We start from the raw sequence: 17,066 nt of genomic DNA on the forward strand, positions 1-17,066 counted from the left end.
TTCTATCACACATTTAAGGAAATAATAGCTCTCCTGAACAAACTCTTTCAAAGAAGTGGGGAGAATGGAACTTTTCTCAACTAATTTTATGAAACCAACATAACTCTTGTACCACAACCTGGCAAAGACATTACTAATGATTTTCTCATGATGACTAATTATTTAAAAATATATTTGCAAATATTTCTAACAATATAGAAAAGGTATAAAACATCCTACAAGTGGCATTTATCTCAGGAATGCAATGTTGGCTTAAAATTGGAAAAGTTATCAATGTAATACTTTAAATTATTAGAATAAAAGACAAAAAACATGCTTTTATCAAAATAGATGTAGAAGTTTTTTATTAAAAGTTAAGAAAAGTCATAACCTATTTATGACTTGAACTTTCAGTGAACTATTATTAAGCAGGAATGTCTCTACGTGATAAATAGAACCTACAGAGATCTCTAGTTGGCATTCACCTTTTTGTAGAATTATTTTAAATATAGGCATATTTATTCTATTTGCCTTTGTTCCATCAGAACTAAATAATTTGTTCTGTCAGTGTCCAAATTTTTTGTCTTCAGAAAAATATGGTTGAACCAGCAGGGATCAGTTGGCCACCCCATACCAATCAGTATGTTTAGTGATTGGAGTGTAAGAGTTACTGACATGCAGTCAGGTATGCACTCAAAAATAACTTAGGTGCTTTCTTTCCTTAAGAAAACAAACTCCATCTAATACATTACTGAAACCTAAGTAGGATGACAAATAGTTATGTGTCAAAAAAAACCTCTTTCTTCTTTCTTGGAGGAGAAACATAAAGGTTTGCAATGAACAGAAAAATTTCATGTGGGGGATAGAATATCAAAGTCCCAACTTTAGTTTTTCTTTTCTTGGCATAGTGTAGATAATAAACTTTATCAAAGCAGCCTTAATTGCAAACATTAGAATGATGGAGCACTTTTCAACATTTGATAATGCCTACAAAATGCAGAAATTTTAGCATTAACTATTTATTTAACCATACTCAAAAACTTCTGTTCAGGAGACTGGTTATTAGTGACTAGGATCAGTAAAATATAACACAATTATTAAAGTTATTTATAATGCTCTTACACTCATATAGGTACTCCCTCAAAGATGGGAATTTCTTATAAGTCACTTAACTACAGAGTAATTACAGAAATCAAGTGAGTTATACTTATTTTCATGTTGAACATGAAAAAATGCAAAAATGATATCATTTTATAAGATAATAATTAGATCAGAATTTCTTTATGAAAAAAAGGCCAGTTTCTGTTTTAACAGAGAGCTTTAAACTTTATTATCCACTGGCTCAAAATGTCAGAGAGAAAATATATACAGAAAGCAAAGATATTCTTATAATACTAATTTAATTTTTAGCTTCTAAAAATTATTCTTTTGTGATTCTTTTCTAAGATACATTCTTTTTTCCATTACAACTAAAACAAATATGAATAATAATATATTGATACAAGAAATAGATCTATAATTCTAATAGTGTTTTATTCTCTTTTATATTCTATTTTTATATATTTTTTAAATTGACAAGTAAAATTATGATATTTTCATACATGCACACATTGCAGAATGGCTAAATCACACTATTTAACACATGCATTACCTCACATATTTATTTTTTGTGGTGAGAACGCTTAAAATCTATGCTCAGCAATTTTCAAGGATATAATATATTGTTATTAATTACAGTCACCATGATTCACTATAGATCTCTTTCCCAACTCAAGTTTTATGTCCATTGGTGTATTCAAGAAGCACAATCAGAAAAGGCATGGTATTCACTTCATCAGTAACCCTGCATCTTGGAAAACAGCTCAATATCTGTATAGTATTCCTATACTCCTGTCTGGGAGAGCAAGATCAACTTTTCTGGAATACTCCTCTAAGTATATTTCATTAATTTTTTTAAGTTTGCTTTATTTTTTTCTAAAATCTAGCATACTCTTAAGCGGTGTAGTGCAAAAGATGGATCAAAGCACTTGGACTCAAATATTTTTATCTGAGTAACAGAGAGAAATGGGTATGAATATGAATATTTGGCTAAGTAGTAGAGGAGTGTAGATAATTGATCCATAATATAATTGAATTCAAAAAGTATTAATTGCTTAAACACTAAGTAATATTGTTTCTAGTGATTTTGTTTTACATAAAAAAAATAAACTAAAATATATTCAACAAAGGAAAATGTCTCTATACATAGTCAAACAGCCACTTCATCTTTCTCATTCAAACTGAGATAATATATATTTAATCAGGCTAAGAAATCCTCTGCAAAGAATTAATCTGCATTCCTTCACTAACTAAAAATACAAACTTTGAGTGGCCATTTTGTGGTAAGGCTTGAGGATTTAATAAATAAACAACAATAAAAATGTTCATTTATAATCTACCAGAAAAGATAGGCCTGTGAAAATCTTGCAATAAAGTACCGTTAATTAGTGCTTTCAAGCAAAGTGAGTGACAATACATATAACTGGAGGAAACCTAAGGAAAGGAATTGATACAGACAAATGCATTTTTCTCTGAAGAGAACTGTGAATTTTTGGTACAATTAGAACATAAGGAAGAAATGCAATTTAAGTCTGGAAGTGCAGTTTGCTGCCAGATTGTGAAAGGCTTTTAATGTAGTGTAAAAGAGTTTGGATTGGAAAAGTTCTAAAGGTTTAGTAAGGGGAGTAATATGACCAAATATTAGTTTTGGGAAGAAAATTGCCTGGCTCGTACAACATGGTATAGAGTGAGTAGAAACTATAGAAGAAAGACCAGTTCTCCAAGCTCAGATGAGAGATAATCAAAACTTATATAGGGCAATAGCAATATTTATTTAGCAATAAAATGGTTGAAATATTTATACAATACCGAGAACAATAAAAAGAGAGGAAAAGGAAGAGCCCATGAAGAATGTGAGGGAGGGATGAACACAGGCTGGAGAATCTAAGGAAATCCAGAGGTGAAGTTGGGTGAAAATTTGAAGAGAACAGAGAATTAGGTGAAGTAGGATAGGAAATCATAATTTATATTTCCCTATTCTCATGAAATTATTTTGAATGTGAAAACCATAATACATTATTTTCTGAAACACATATTCTCACAATTGTTTGCCTTACAGGATGATTTTACCCTAACACACTCAATGAAAACGTGACCCTTCAGGGAAAGCAGCATCCAACAGTGCTTCTAGAAGCTTTAAAGTTTAACAACTAACTTGTTTTCCCAGATTCAGGCATTTTTTCTGATCACACCCATTAAGCACTACCATAAAATTTGTTTTGTTATTAGCCAAGGGCTTCTAGTAAGCACTTTTGCCTTTTTTAAAGGGTCACCATCACGGACCCTTATGCCCTAGTAATTAGGATATCACTGCAGCCTTAATTTTATTCTTGGAGATTTACATTCTGTTTTCATTAATATTAATAGGAAGCCATTACCTAACTGGCATAGATGATTGATAATTTAGAATATTTCAAGGTGGTGCTATTCACATGATATTTTCTGTTAGAAATATAAACAGCTTCCATTTAAAACTAACTGTGCATCACATTAATCTTAGGTAATTCACCACATAGACAAAACTATTCTTTTTGTAGGAAATTTTAAAATTAAAAAAAAGTATTGGAGGAGGGAAGATGGCGGAATGGTGGTGACCTCCTGGATTCGTGCTCCCGGAGTGGAAGGCATGGGTCTCGGACTGCCACAACGCTAGAGGTTCACTCCCCCACAAGAATGGCGGTGTGAACCCAGGGAGAATCAGCATGGGACAGAGAGAGAGTGAGAAAGGACTGAGGTGATCGGGAAAGAAATCACGAAACTCTGGAGAGTGCAGGACGGCTGTACCCACCTCAACAGAGAGTGGGATGGGTTCAGCCCCACAGGAAAGCATCTTGTTCCCCCTCTGACCTCCACACCCACTTAATTGGGGAACTGCCTTAAGTCGGTGCAGAATTGCCGAGGGAGAGGTGGGGCTCTGCAGAAAGGAGACATTGGTGGGAGGCATTTTGGACCCTGGAGCGCTGTGCACCGCCGAGGCGCCTAGCAACTGTCTCCTATACGCAGGCGGTGGGGCTGCCTTGGTCCCGGCTCGAGCAGACGCTGATCTGGCTCCTGTAGGCTGGTGGCTGGATTCTGCCGTTGGGCTCCTCTGGCCTCTGCCGGTCCCTGAGCATTCAACCCCAGTGACAGTGATCTGCAGAGGGGCGGCCGCAATTGTCGGGTTTCGCAGCCTAAGCCCTGCGGAGCCATTGGGTACCTGGCGGTTCCCTTCCCTAGTCCACGGACCGACTAGGAGCTAAGCCTTTGTGTGAACACTGAGTGCTTCCCCAGTAACGAGAGAGTGGAGCGTGGACCTTGCGGACATTGGGGCGGGGCGGGGCGGACCATCGCCCGCGGGAACTGCAGCGGCTGGGGCGCTGGGCGAACGAGGGCGCCGCTCCCTTCCCCCTATCCACTGTCTTTCTCGCAGAGAGAGACGGAAACCACCTTGGGAGAGGAAGAGGAGCAGCCCCCCCCCCAGTGGAGGTAGCAAAATCCTGAATGACACGCGAAGGGCTCCCTCTGGCGACAGAGGAGGCAGCTTACCTGGCGCTCATGGCGTGCCCCTATCCAGACTAAAGCTGAAAGAAGGAATCTTAAGGATTCATCCAGATGGGAAGGGCTCAGCAAAAGAACTCTGGAAGTATAAAGAATCAAGATGAAACCTCGCCCTCAAAGAGGATTATTAGTTCGCCACCAATTAATACAAACCAGATTCCAAATAGCAACTTGTCACAGGAAGAATTTCAAACATGGATCATAAACATGGTGAACATTATGCAAGAAAAAATGGATAATGAACATAAAGAAACCACAAAAAAGATCCAGGACTTGGAAGAAAAATTCACCAAAGAAATTGAAATACTGAAGAAAAATCAAAGTGAACTCCTGGAAATGAAGAATTTATTCAAGGAGCTACAAAACACAGACGAAAGTCTCAAGAGCAGGGTAGATCAAACAGAAGAAAGAATCTCAGAGATCGAAGATAACACTTTCCAATTAAATAAAATACTCACAGAGTTAAAGAAACATGAGAAAAAACCAGAGTCTACAAGAAATATGGGATTATGTGAAGAAGCCTAACGTGAGAGTTATCAGCATTCCTGAGGGTGAAGAAGACAATAAGCAAGGGTTGGAAAAACTATTTGAAGATATAATCGAGGAGAATTTCCCAGGCCTAGCCAAATATCTAGATATACAGGTTCAATAAGCTCAAAGAACCCCTGGGAGATTCATACCAAATAGGAAGACACCACGTCATGTAGTCATCAAACTGATCAAAATATCCACTAAAGAGGCCCTTCTTCGAGCTGTAAGGAGAAAGAAACAAGTAACATACAAAGGAAAGTTCATGCGAATCACGCCAGATTTCTCAGCTGAAACCTTACAAGCAAGAAGAGATTGGGGCCCCATTCTCACTCTTCTGAAACAGAATAATGCCCAGCCTAGAATCTTGTACCCAGCTAAGCTCAGTTTTATATATGAAGGTGAAATCAAGACATTCTCAGATAAACAAAAACTCAGGGAATTCACCAAGAAAAGACCAGCTCTCCAAGAAGTACTCAAAACAGAATTACATATGGTCCAGCACAAGAAGGACCCACAAATGTAAAACTAATCAAGAGATAAAGATGAAAACCCAGTTATCATAATGGCTCAAGAGAGAAAACAGATCAATGAAATTCAACCCAACTTGAGGAAAAGCAATCTGTCTCACTTATCAGTTCTCTAATTAAATGTGAATGGATTGAATTCTCCACTAAAGAGACATAGACTGGCCCAATGGATAAAAACATATAAGCCAAGTATCTGCTGTCTTCAGGAAACTCATCTAACCTGCAAGGATGCATTTAGACTGAAAATAAAAGGGTGGAAATCAATATTCCAAGCAAATGGAACCCAAAAGAAAGCTGGTGTGGCGGTTCTAATCTCCGATAACGTAGTTTTTAAATCAACAAAAGTAAAGAAAGACAAAGATGGTTACTATATACTGGTGAAGGGTACAATTCAACAAGAAGACATAACTATACTTAATATATATGCACCCAACCTAGGTGCACCCAGATTCATAAAGCAAACCCTACTTGATCTGAACCAAATGATACATAACAACACTTTAGTAGCTGGAGATTTTAACACACCGCTGACCGTTCAGGACAGATCCTCCAAACAAAAAATAAACAAAGCAATAGTGGACTTAAATACAACGCTCGATCAAATGGGCCTGACTGATATCTACAGGACATTCTACCCCAAAACCACTGAATATACTTTCTTCTCATCAGCTCATGGGACATTCTCCAAGATTGACCATATCACAGGACATAAAGCATGTCTTAAAAAATTTAAAAATATAGAAATTATACCATGCATCTTCTCAGATCACAGTGGAATAAAAGTAACAATGAACCCTAACAGAAATCCTCACTTCTACTCAAAGTCATGGAAGCTAAATAACCTTCTCCTGAACAATCATTTTATAAATGAAGAAATCAAGTCGGAAATCAAAAGATTCTTTGAATTAAACGACAAAAGAGATACAACGTATCAAAATCTGTGGGACACAGCTAAAGCAGTCCTGAGAGGAAAATTTATTTCCATAAACACCTATACCAAAAAGACAGAAAACTTACAAATAGACAATGTAATGAATAGACTCAAAGAGCTGGAGAAGAAAGAACAGACCGATCCCAAACCCAGCAGAAGGAGAGAAATTATTAAGATTAAATCAGAACTAAATGAAAAGGACAACAATCAAACCATAAGGGAGATTAACAAAACCAAAAGTTGGTTCCTTGAAAAAATAAACAAAATTGACACATCTCTGGCTAGACTAACCAAGAGCAGAAAAGAAAAATCTCTTATAACCTCCATCAGGAACACGAAAGGAGTAATCATGACTGATGCCACAGAGATACATGATACCATATATGAATTCTACAAAAATCTTTATGCACACAATTTAGAAAACCTGGAGGAAATGGACAAATTCTTAGAAACATACAGCCTTCCCAGGCTCAACCAGGAAGAAATAGAATTCCTAAATAGACCGATATCTAGATCTGAAATTGAAACAGCAATAAAAAACCTTCCCAAAAAGAAAAGCCCTGGACCAGATGGGTTCACACCTGAATTCTACTATACCTACAAAGAAGAACTGGTGCCCATCCTACATAATCTATTCTCCAATATAGAGAAGGATGGGATTCTCCCCAACACTTTTTACCAAGCCAACATAATCCTGATACCAAAACCAGGAAAGGATGCAACTAAAACAGAGTACTATAGACCAATTTCTCTTATGAATATAGATGCAAAAATTCTCAATAAAATCCTAGCAAATCGAATCCAAGTGCTTATCAAAAAAATAATCCATCACGACCAAGTGGGCTTCATCCCAGAGATGCAGGGATGGTTTAACATACGCAAATCTATAAATGTAATTCATCACATAAATAGAAGCAAAAATAAAGATCATATGATCCTCTCAATGGATGCAGAAAAAGCATTTGACAAAATTCAACACCCTTTTATGATAAGGACACTTAACAAAATAGGCATAGACGGGGCCTATCTAAAAATGATACAAGCCATATATGACAAACCCACAGCCAACATCATACTGAATGGGGAAAAACTGAAAGCATTCCAACTTCGAACTGGAGGCAGACAAGGCTGCCCACTGTCCCCATTACTTTTCAACATAGTATTGGAAGTCCTTGCAAGAGCTATCAGGCAAGAGAGCAGAATCAAGGGAGTCCACATAGGGACAGAAGAGATCAAACTCTCACTCTTTGCTGATGATATGATGTTATATCTAGAAAACCCCAAGGTTTCAACCAAGAGACTCCTGGAATTGATCAATGAATTCAGCAGTCTCAGGATACAAAATCAATACACACAAATCAGAGGCATTCATATATGCCAATAACAGTCAAACGGAGAACCAAATTAAGGACTCAATACCCTTCAAACTAGCAACAAAGAAAATAAAATACGTAGGAATATATTTAACTAAGGAGGTAAAGGACCTCTATAGGGAGAACTATGAAACTCTGAGGAAGGAAATCGCAGAACATGTAAATAGGTGGAAAACCATACCATGCTCATGGATCAGTAGAATCAACATTGTTAAAATGACTATACTGCCCAAAGTTAACTACAGATTCAATCCAATCCCTATTAAATTACCAACATCTTTTTTCACAGACATAGAAAAAATAATTTTATGCTTTGTATGGAACCAGAGAAGACCCCGTTTAGCAAAAGCAATCTTAAACAACAAAAACAAAATGGGAGGTATTCATTTGCCAGACTTCAAACTTTACTACAAGCCTGTGGTTCTTGAAACAGCCTGGTACTGGCACAAGTGCAGGGACACAGACCAGTGGAATACAACAGAAAATCCAAATATAAAACCATCCTCATATAGCCATCTAATCTTTGACAAAGCAGACAAAAACATACTCTGGGGAAAAGATTCCTTATTTAATAAATGGTGCTGGGAAAACTGGATATCCACATGTAGAAGACTAAAACAGGACACACAGCTCTCACCTCTCACAAAAATCAAATCACGGTGGTTAACAGACTTAAACCTTAGGTGTGAAACGATTATAATTCTAGAAGAAAACGTAGGAAAGACTCTTACAGACATTGGCCTAGGCAAAGAATTTATGAAGAAGACCCCTAAGGCAATCACAGAAGCAACAAAAATAAATAAATGGGACCTGATCAAATTAAAAAGCGTCTGCACAGCCAAAGAAACAGTTACGAGAGTAAACAGACAACCTACAGAATGGGAAAAAATTTTCGCATACTACACATCAGATAAAGGACTGATAACAAGAATCTATTTAGAACTCAGGAAAATCAGTAAGAAAAAATCGAACAACCCTATCAAAAAGTGGGCAAAGGACATGAATAGAAATTTTTCAAAAGAAGATATAAAAACGGCTAACAAACATATGAAAAAGTGTTCAACATCTCTAATCATCAGAGAAATGCAAATCAAAACCACAATGAGATATCACTTAACTCCAGTGAGAATGGCCTTTATCAAAAAGTCCCAAAACTATACATGTTGGCGTGGGTGTGGAGAGACAGGTACACTCATACACTGCTAGTGGGACTGTAAACTAGTGCAGCCCCTGTGGAAAGCAATGTGGAGATACCTTAAACAGATTCAAGTAGACCTACCATTCGATCCAGCAATCCCATTGTTGGGCATCTACCCAGAAGAACAAAAGTCTTTCTATAAAAAAGACACCTGTACCCGAATGTTTATTGCAGCACAATTCACAGTCGCAAAGATGTGGAAACAACCCAAATGCCCATCGATTCATGAATGGTTTAGCAAAATGTGGTATATGTATACCATGGAATATTACTCAGCTATTAGAAATAATGGCGATATGGCATCTCTTTGGTTCTCCTGGAGAGAGCTGGAATCCATTCTATTAAGTGAAATATCCCAAGAATGGAAAAATAAGCACCACATATACTCACCAGCAAACTGGTTCCCCTGAGTGCACATTTGGGATTAACACCAATTGGGTATCGGACAGAGGTTGGGGCTGGGTGGAAGGGATGGGTGTATACCTACCTGATGAGTGCGATGCACACTGCCTGGGGAATGGACACGGTTGAAGTTCTGACTTGGGGGGATGGCGTGGGGGAGGGGAGTAGTGCACACCTACATGATGAGTGTGATGTGCACTGTCTAGGGAATGGACACAACTGAAGACCAGACTCGGGGGCATGGGGAGGCATGGGCAGGCATGGGCAATGTATATAGCCTGATCTTTTATACCCCCTTAATGAGCTGAAAAACAAATAAAAAATAAAAAAATAAAAAATAAAAAATAAAATAAAAAGTCAAAAAAAAAAAGAAAGTTACTGTTAAGGGATACAGGATTTCTTTTTTGGAAATGATGGAAATGTTCTAAAATTGTGATAACAGTTGCAAAATTCTATGAATATACCAAACATCAGTGAATTGTATACTTTAAATGTATGAACTGCACAGTATGTGAATTATATCTCAATAAAGCTGTTAAATGTAAAAAAAAAAGTATTGAACCCATTAAGAATGTTAAAATATCTTTAAAAAGTAAAGCCATTTTAATAATCAGTTCTTATAACAATTTTAAGAAGTGCTTAATAACTTGGGATGTTGTCTAAGGGAAATTTCCTTCTTATTATCTGAATATAGTTTTAAACAGCAAAAGTATGTAATGTCAGCACAGGTCTAAATATAAAATAAAACACAAATTATTGTTGTTAACATTAGCTTTTTAAACTGTACTTAAGTATTTGTATCAGTTGTGCCATATTCAAATATATAAGATGGGAAGCAAAAAGAAATTAATATGAATTTAATTTGTAGGAGAAATATTAGAAATATTAAATGATGTATAGATATGAATTCATGAGTGTCAGTGTCTGTTCATGTGCAAGTAGTTATAAAAAAACCAAGAATCACTAAAATTATATTACCATTAAATTCTACTTTAATGATTAAATTTGTGTATATAACCAACATTTATGGTTCTATGTCCTTCATGTATTTTGAACAGAATTAATTATTATAGAATAATTAATAACTATATCCCACTTTTCATTTTCTACACATTCTATGTGGCATAATTAGAATGATATAAGGAAAAAGTCTTTATTCTTAGAATTATCAGATTTTATATAATGATTATCAAATTATGACTAGTTGACAATAAGTATTGGTCAAATTTCCAAATTTTAAAGTCATTTTAATATCATAATAGAAATACATTAAATTGCTTAGGTTATTGATTTACCTGTTTTCTAAGGAGAACTTTATGAAAAGACAATGGATGGACCTTATATTTAGCAGTGTTTTTGTTAGAAGTAATCTCAACTATGATAATCTCTCTGCTCTTCAGATCAGCCCTGTGATTAAGGCAAGAGATAAACAGATGGGATAGAGATAGAGTGACTGAAGTCTTCTGGGCCAATAGTTTCTCAAAAGTCAATAGGCAGTTGGCTCAGTTGAAGATTTTGTTTAACTGCAGACAGATCTGATTCAGGAGGTTTGGCGTGAAGGATCTATTAATAAGATTGCCTTTCTTTCAAACTCCCAGATAATAATGATATTACTGGTGTAAGGATACTACTTTGGGAAGCAAGTCTATTTCTCCAAATATTCCAAATAGGTGAGTAAGCTCAGATAAACTTCTTGATTCACAATTATCATAAAACTGATCATAAACAGTACCCAAACTATATCATGTTATTTTTATTCTATTAGCAATTTGTGTATATCCATTATTTTTCTAAATATTAGTTATAGCATTCTTTATGTTATAGCATTCATATTTTAGATAATTTAATTCAGAGCTAACTAAATCACTATTAGAAAATTTCTTACTAAGTATATTATTAGTGAAGAGAGAACAGTACATTAGGCAGAACATTGACAACTCTAAGGAGAAATGAGAAATTAAACCTAAAGTAATGATTGGAGGAATACTGCCCTGTGATAACAATGTCATACCTTATTGGTATTTGTGATATGGTTGGCTTAATATGGAAGTAATTACTGTATGTCAAGTTTGGTATGATGATTCAATTCCATTGGCACAAAAAAATTCATTTGATTCTAAGCTTTAAACCTTTCAACATATTTTCCCTTGTGAGTTTAGTCTACCATGCCAAGTCATTGCAATAGAGTTCCCTACTGGTGTAGAGATTTTCTTTAGCATGTGTAATGAAGCTCTTTGTGACTTGGAGTAAGGTTCCTGCTAGGTCTGCCGGCTTGCTTTAAGCTAGAATGAAAATACATATATAGTTTATTTATATTGATGTAATCTCTAATTTCATTATGTTCCAATCTTTACAAAAGCTTTTACAATGTTTTGTGGAATGAATTTGGATAATTACACATTGTCTTCTGTGAAGGATAGATATAAATTCAGCACATTTTAAAAGCTTGCACAAAAGTGTCAGTGTTAGTGATTGATATTTATATTATCAAGAGTAATGTATTTCAAGGAAAAAAAAACAATGATAAATGGAAATACAACTATCTTTTAAATAAGTTCTTTCTTGGGGAAAACTTCCACTTGTATTTTTACAGTTATTAAAGAAAATAGTAACCTGTCAGTCAAAAGTAATTGATGATTTGTAATACTTGGAACTGTTTGTCAAGTGGGTTCATTCATATACTGATGAGTCTATACATAAGGTTAACCGTGTTGCAGGCAAGGACTTAGGTCATGGTGTCTCCTAGGTCAGTGTTTCCCAACCTTTTGGTACTAGGGACCAGTTTGATGGAAGACAATTTTTCTATGGAACAAGTGGGGGTGGGAGGAATGGTTTTGGGATGATTCAAGTGCATTACATTTATCGTGCAGTTTATTTATATTATTATTACATTGTAATATAAAATTAAATAATTATATAACTCACCATAATGCAGAATCTAATACTGCCTCTGATCTGACAGGAGGCGGAGCTCAGGCTGTGATGCGAGCGATGGGGAATGGCTGTAAATACAAATGAAGCTTTGCTTACTTGCCCGCCACTCAACTCTGCTGTGTGGTGCAGTTCCTAACAGATCACACACTGGTACCAGTCCACATCCTGGGGGCTGGAGACCACAGTCCTAGGTCATACATTTTCATACTTTGCCTGAGACACAGAGGCACATCACTGACAATAAGTAAAATGTTATAAAAAGAAATACATTCTCAAGGCTTCTTCTAGTCCCCACTTCTGAATTCTTGGTCCAGGTATTCAAATAACATCCAAGTTCTTCTGGATTTTTCTAGTTTCTTCCCAAATCCAAAGGAAGAAGAACATTTGTCTTCAATATTTCATTCAACTTGATCTCCTGTTGACAGAGCAATCTGTTTCGATGCATTGGTGATTCACACTTGGACTTGTTTTTATCAATGACTCAGATGAACTATGGAATACACAATTTTGATAAAGACAAAGTGTTGGATTTAAAGACTATGATACATGACTCCTTTATTCAGCTTGTTTATACTGTGTGCTTAAGATAGTCAAAATAGTATGCTTGGCAGGATTGAAATTATAGTGATATAAGTGATATTTAATATCTCTTCAAACCTAGAAAATAACAATAATCACAGAAATTTTAGGCATCTTGAAAATCCATTAGGCAATACTGTACCTTCTAATTTGAGATGTTGTGGGTACCTACAGATTATAACACATTTGACAAGTTGAGCCTATGTATAAGCCTACATCTGTGGAAAAGTAAAAGATTGGGTTATGTGAGTCAGATGTTTCATTCCACACATTTTAGTTTTCCTACTTTGTATAGAGAAAATGCAAATGTATTTACTCTGGGACTAGTTCAAAACCAAATAAAACAGTAGTAACTTATGCAATCTGAAAAAAATACATATTCAGTTATGTCTCAAGAATTCATATTTGCATATTACTAGGATCCAAGAGGACTCCATATGAATCTTTGGTAACTTAAAATCAATCCAAGAGTTAGAATAATATACTCAGAACCAACAGTAGAAACACACACACACATACACACATAGGCATGCATACACATGCTGGTAGTTTTTTCTTTTTCTTTTCCAAACCCTAGGCAAAATGATGAAAAAAAAATTTAGAGCTAAGATAAAAGAACATTAAGATAACTTAACGGCAGATAAGCAACTACCTAACAGCATAATTTGGCTCTTAAAGCCACTGGCAACATTTCTAAACATCTAATAATTACACACTTGAACCTTTTTCTGGAGTTCAACATGAAGTTAAAGCTCACCTTAGGGCTTACTGAAAACTTATGCTTAGTCAAATCTTAACTTTTCCTGCATGGCCAGGAGGACACTGATTTACTTGACTCTAAAATCTGACATCTCAGCTACACTATTCTTCATACTTGTTTGTCCCACTAAGAGCAGAATCATGTCATACTGATCTTAGTTGACTTGTGCCTATTTCTGTTCCACTTTTCCCACAAACAGAGACATAAAACAGTATCATTTTATTAATATGTATTTGCTTTCCAGTTATATCACAAGAGTTATTTTTAAAATTATATATGTATATTTTCATTTAGTTGTATTTTCTGAATCTTTCAGTTCAGGAGTTAATTCAAAAAATGTCTCTGAAGATAGATTGCCACTATTTTGATTAATATTTCTTGGCATAACAGCTCTCTGTTTAGCCACAAAACTGTATTCTAATTAAATTCTTTCCAAGAATCTATGTAAATTATTGGCAGATTATTGCTCCCAGCATGTATCTTCTCTCCCATTGCAAGATTTCTGGAGTTTAAGCATAATTAATTTACTAGCTATGGTATCTTTGTGTATACAATTCATAATTCTATATTGTTTGGAGATATCTCCTGCCTTTAAAAGAAAATCCAGAATAAAGACTATTTTCAGTTTTCACTTTTTCTTTACTTCTATCTCTGACTGCACGTTAACTTTGTTTAGAAGGCTAAATTGAACCTTTGGGGAAAATGTAATTCTATAGAATGGTTTCATTGATGACTTTGTATCAAAGGCCAAATTTCAAATAGGCATAGATATTCCTTTCCTTCTTTTTTCTGCAGCTTGGTTGTGTGTCAGTGCCAGAATCAATTCCTATTTTCCCTTTTCCAATTTATACCATACGTAACTCTTTTCTCTGAATCCTACTATTATATTCTGCTCTTTTGGGGCTCATCAATTGCCCATTACCCTATTTTAGTTAATTTCTTGCTAGCCTGCTAGAAATTAATTAATTTATGGCAAGTTAGCCAGAATTTAATTAGGACAGAATTACATTAACTTAATTAATTTTTATAAACTTTTAAAAACTAAAAATAATTGGAGCAAAATTTCTTAATAAATATTTATTAAATGAACTTCACATTTAGTATAAAAAGATAGTGTTTCCCCATCAATTTCCCTAATACATGGGTCCACTCAAATGTACTGCCAATTATAATAAAGCCATATTACCCTAGCCAAATTCCTTAATCTCTCTGTGGCTCAGCATCTTTGCTATATAATTAGAATAAAAATTTATTTTATAAAATTATTTTAAAAATTAAATAAGATAACATATGATGCTTGGAACAGTGATTGGGAGATGCCATTTTTAATAATAATAACAACAACAACAATAATAATGAAAGGACATTTCCTAAGATATGTTACCTTCAAATGCTTTTTGGGAAACTAAGAGAATGGCACACATGTGACACAGACAAAGTCAAGTTCAATAACTGAGAGTGGAAAAAGCAAAGATCAGAAATAATATGAATATTTCAACAGGATGAATAGAAAGTAAAAAAAGAACATGTAATTATAGTCAGAAACTGAGTTTGAATTATGCAGAGTGGATAATAAAATGGCAAAAAGGGATGGGAGAATCACAAGTGTGGGGAGAATAGACCTACTGCTGTTACACAGACTGCAGCAGAGTGGGAATGATGGAACTATTATAAACAGCCCCCCCCCCCCCCAAAATGTATAGGTATCAAAATTCAATACCTTTTACAATAGCAAAAAATAAAATAAAATAAAAATATCTACGAATATATTTAACTAAGGATGTGAAAGACCTCTACAGGGAGAACTATGAAACACTGAGGAAGGAAATAGTAGAGGATGTAAACAGATGGAAAACTATGCCATGCTCATGGGTTGGCAGAATCAACAGTGTTAAAATATCTATACTACCCAAAGTGCTCTACAAATTCAATGTAATCCCTATTAAAACACAAACCTCATTCTTTGCAGATCTAGAAAAAAATAAATCTATGCTTCATATGGAACCAGAGAAGACTCCTTATAGACAAAGGAACCTTAATCAAAAAGAACAAATTGAGAGGCATCAATTTCAGACTTGAAGCTATACTACATGGCTATAGTAACCAAAATAGCATGGTACTGGCACAAGAACAGAGACAGACCAATGGAACAGGACTGAGAACTCAGATATAAAATCATCTTCATACAGCCATATGATTTTTGCCAAAGGAGACAAAAACACACACTGGGGAAAGAATTCTTATTTAATAAATGGTGCTGGGAAAATTGGATAGCCACATGTAAAAGATTGAAACAAGATCTGCGCCTCTCTCTATTCACAAAAATCAACTCACAATGGATAACAGCCTTAAACCTAAGGAATGAAATCAGAAGAATTCTAGAAGAGAATGTGGGTAAAGCTCTTATACATCAGCCTAGGCAAAGAATTTATGAAGAAGACCCCCAAAGCAATCACAGCAGCAACAAAAATCAATAAATGGAACCTGATCAAATTAAAAAGCTTCTGCACAGCTAAGGAAACTATCATTAGAGCAAACAGACACCCTACAGAATGAGATAAAATATTCACATGCTACATATCTAATAAAGGGATGATAACTAGAGTTTTCTGGCAGAAAAATCAGCCAGAAAAAATTAAGCCCATTGAAAAGTGGGGAAAGGACATGAACAGAAACTTTTCAAAAGAAGATAGACTAATGGCCAACACACATATGAAAAAATGCTCAACATCTCTAATCATGAGAGAAATGAAAATCAAACCACACTAAAATTATCACTTAACTCCAATGAGAATGTTTTTTATCAAAAAGTCCCAAAACAACAAATGTTGGCATAGATGCGGAGAGAAAGGACTACTTATACAGTGCTGTTGGAACTGCAAACTAGTATAATCTCTATGGAAAGTAGTATGGAGAGACCTCAAGGAACTAAAAGTAGAATTACCATTTGATCCAGCAATCCCACTATTGGGTATCTACCCAAAGGAAAAAAAGACATTCTATAAAAAAGACATCTATACCCGAATGTTTATAGCAGCTCAAGTCACAATTGCAAAGATGTGAAAACAACCCAAGTGCCCATCAATCCATGAGTAGATTAAGAAAATGTGGTATATGTTTACCATTGGAGTACTACTCAGCCATAAAAAAAATATGGTGAACTAATACCTCTTGTATTTTCTTGGATGGAGCTGGAGCCCATTCTCCTAAGTGAAGT

Source organism: Eulemur rufifrons, chromosome 17 (assembly GCF_041146395.1).
Source record: "Eulemur rufifrons isolate Redbay chromosome 17, OSU_ERuf_1, whole genome shotgun sequence".
In the NCBI taxonomy this organism is placed as follows: domain Eukaryota; kingdom Metazoa; phylum Chordata; class Mammalia; order Primates; family Lemuridae; genus Eulemur; species Eulemur rufifrons.